The sequence below is a fragment of the Balaenoptera acutorostrata genome, chromosome 20 (genome assembly GCF_949987535.1).
Source record: "Balaenoptera acutorostrata chromosome 20, mBalAcu1.1, whole genome shotgun sequence".
Lineage (NCBI taxonomy): Eukaryota > Metazoa > Chordata > Mammalia > Artiodactyla > Balaenopteridae > Balaenoptera > Balaenoptera acutorostrata.
The window spans coordinates 21,155,617-21,159,416 of NC_080083.1; positions in this window are offsets into that span (position 1 = coordinate 21,155,617).

Below are 3,800 nucleotides of genomic sequence, written 5' to 3' on the forward strand. Positions count from 1 at the left end.
TGCTTTCTTGACATGATATTCAGAACTCTTGAATTTTGTACCAGTCCCTCCCAAACAAAACTAGTGGCTTATTTTTATGTTTGTGCTGTTTCTGAAAAGATGAGCTGAGCAGAAAGATTTCAGGCGGCTATTTGTGAGTGTTTCCACAAATAACAGTGCAGGTGTGGATAGCCGGTATCTCAAAAACCAAATTAGATGTAACTGTCAACATATTTTCACTTTTAATATTAGTTTTGGTAGTACAAGAGACATGGTGATAAGCTGTATAAAAAAGTTTAATCAAATAAATAAAATTTAGGAATCTGATGAAGATTATCTTGAGGTGAAGCTGCAAAACTATCATATTTATGTTCCCCATTAATTGGCTGGTTCACTGTCACTATTCCTCAAGCAGCCGGTCTGCAACTATGTCAACAGTCCAAACAGTTGGGAAACACTGAACTAGATCAATGGGCGTGGGGGTGATGACTCAGAATCACCCGGAGTGCTGGGTCCAACCATATGGTGCGGGTGGTAGGGAAGGTGGAGTGCCCTCTGTCAAGCTCTCTGGGGACATTTGACCCCTTTCCCCACCAGCTCTGCAGCAAACACTGGCTAAGGTAAACTTCAGCTCTGACACAGAATGACTATGCAGGTACTTCCATCAGCATATGACAAATGACCAAGAATGGCACCTGAATCTAGTCATGCCCAAAAGGTAAAAAGAGAGGTAGATAGAAGTGAGAGGACCGGAAGGCCTAAGAATTTTCCACTGCGGACTGGGCAAGTCCTAGGCCCTGCAGCTATTCCTTCCCACCCCACACCCTGGCACAAAACTTTAACACCGAACTGTTCCTCTTCACCTCCATAAAATCCAATTTGCCCAAACCATGGCTACTGGTCTGCAAAATCAATTCCAAGACAATTCCGCCCTCTTCCTAAGAACCATCCTTGACTAAGGATTCCTCAAACTGGCTGAACTTCGGCTGACCCACTCCCTCTAAAGTCCTGGAAAACACTCCACCCTCTTTCCCCAAAGCAGAACGCTCCTTTTGTCCAGGATTTTGGAATAAAGGCTCATGCTCTAGTGGATCTTCTTCCACACCATTAAGATAATAATTGAGCATGGTCAAGAGGGGGTATAATTCATTGGCTATGGACCCACTGACTCAAGACCCTGGAAAAGGTTGTAAGTCAACAGAAGATGAGGCATGGTTATTTCTCAAGCAGATATCTTAATCATTATGAAAGTTGAAAGGGGGTGGGGGGAATTCACAGAAATTGCTGGAGGGAAAACAAGCTTTCCTATAGCATAAAATATATTGATTCCATCACATTCCATGCATGTGATCAGAAGGAAGAGTGGAAAGATTTTTCAAAGTAAATGAAAAGGGTAAAACAAGAAGGGGCGGGGGTGGGAGAGGAGGCCGCTCCATTTACTTAAGAAAAGCTTTTTTTCCAAGTCTTTTAACATAACCCAGCAGTTGCAAATAAACAATGGTGCTGATTACTAACGAATTACATTTAACCATTCAGAGGCCAGCAGAGCCTCCAGTTGGCCTAACTTCCTGTAAATTTCAGGATGACTAGGCAGCATTTCTTCAAAGTGGATCAAGACAGTTAAAATGTTTCAGCAAATCAGACTGGCTCCAAGTAGTCTGATTGGATCCGCTGTCCCTAGGAGACCTGACCACTCCACAACCCAGAGATAATGAAACATTAAAATTGCATATAATAATTATAATTGCATATAATAATTATATGCAATTCTAGAAAAGGCATGTGAATGTTAAGCTAGGAGATGCCGGCTAAACCTATAGCATTGGAGGGGGCAGCTTTCAAAAGTCAAGTGCCACTAGCTTAACAAAAATTGTGTAAAGTTCAAATTCAGCACATGGGTGGTAGCTGCTGAAAAAGGCTGCTGAGAGAGCCAGAAGGTTTTGCTTATCTTTTTACAGGAGAGGACAATGGAGAAATTACCAGACCAAGGTCACCTTCCCTTAAAAAAAAAAAAAAAGGTTAGCAGGCTTAACCAAGATAAAAAAAACCTTCATAGGTCGTAACTCCATGAAATCAGCAGCCTGGTGAGAATCTCTCCAAGAATCCTGTAGGAAATTAAGTGCGGATTAGAGTAATTAAATGTAAAGTCTCCTTGAGAGTGATTTCTGTTCCTGAAGACTAGAGCCATTTCTGTGAAACGCATCACAGAAAAATTGTGAAGAGGATTTGCCAGGCATCACAGCCTTTCCACTTTCACATCAAGGTCTGCAAGCACTATGATCTAAAAAAGAACACAGCAGTGATTTGCGGAGGGAATTAAATAATACAGCTTATCTCAGAAAACCACTCCATTCTCTAGCCTTTGCAAAAGTTCTCATGTTCACGTAATGGTAATATACTTAGGAGTTTCCAAAAATTACACACATTTCCTCAAAAGACATATAGGAAAAAATATAATCACGGGGTAAAGGCCAAACATTGTCTCTTCTGAATGCTTAAATAGCCAATTATACATTAATTCTATAGAGAGAAAGAGACTATTACAGGAAAGTAAGACGTTAAAAAATGTACCCTCGGGCCTAAGTCTGTTCAACTGACAGTAAAATCACCCCCTCAAAAAAGCAGTTTTGTGCAAAATCTAGTATTTTAATTTCCCAGCTTCCAAGAGAAATATATAAGGAGCAGAAATTAAACTAATTATGTCAGCAGCACAGTGAACAAAACTTTAATTGTATTACACACTAGTTAGACATTTGCAGAATACAAAGGCCCTTAAGGGTAGAAACTTCTTTAGAATATAAATGATTCCAAATCAATATGACAAAAATTAGTCCATTTAGGCAATAAACAGATTCATGGTTGACATGGAAAAATTCAGCCAACATCCTAATTCAATGTAAAAAATTAACGTAGAGTATAAGAAACAAATCTCTAAAATGGCTTTAAATCACTCCATGATTTACATATGTTGGATCATTAATAGGTCCTTTAAGCCAGTATTGTACTAATCAGCTTTTTTAGCATCCTGCCCACAAAAGAGCCTATTCATTTAGCTGGGAGACAGGTGTTAGCAACCAGCAACCTCTTTTAGCCTCGAGTTCCAGGGGCCTGGTCTGTGATTACTATGGCCATGATTGGCAAGTCGAGAGGAAGGGCAGTTTAAAAGAGGGAAAGGGAGGAGAGAGGGAAAGAGAAACAAAAGAGCCCGAGAGGGGGGAAAGGAAGATGAGGAAAGAAAGGGCCGTCAGGTGCTACTTAGTGGGGTCACCCTCCAAGCCCAGTAGCCTGAGCTGAGCTCCCAGACTACCGCCCAGATACTTGAGGCAGAATTTGGATAATGTCATCATTCCCGCAGACAGTAATTCTGGATATATGCCTACACTCCACTCGTTCTAAAAAAATTTTTTTCAAGTGTCTATGACTCATTCCTCTTTCCCATATTCTCTAGTTCTTAACTTCAGTCCTCACTCTTTCATACATTTTCTAAAAGAGCTGACCAAGTAGATATTCCTGGAAAGAGAGAGAGAGAAGGCCAGATTTCGAAAGACATCTTAAGCCTACGGAATAAAAATCCTATGAGGAAGTGGGAGAAGAGAACATTCACTGAGTTCCGTACAATGTACAAAGAAGAGATTTTCTCTCTTTTCGTCCACAGAACAATGCTACCAGGTATGATTTTCATCTTGCAGATGAAGAAAATGAAGCCCACAGAGGTTAAGTAACCTGTCTAAAGTAGCACAGCCAGGAGGTGGAGGAGCTGGGACTCAAAACAGGTTTGTCTATTTCCTAAATTGTTACACTTTTCCCAAGTTTAAATCCTT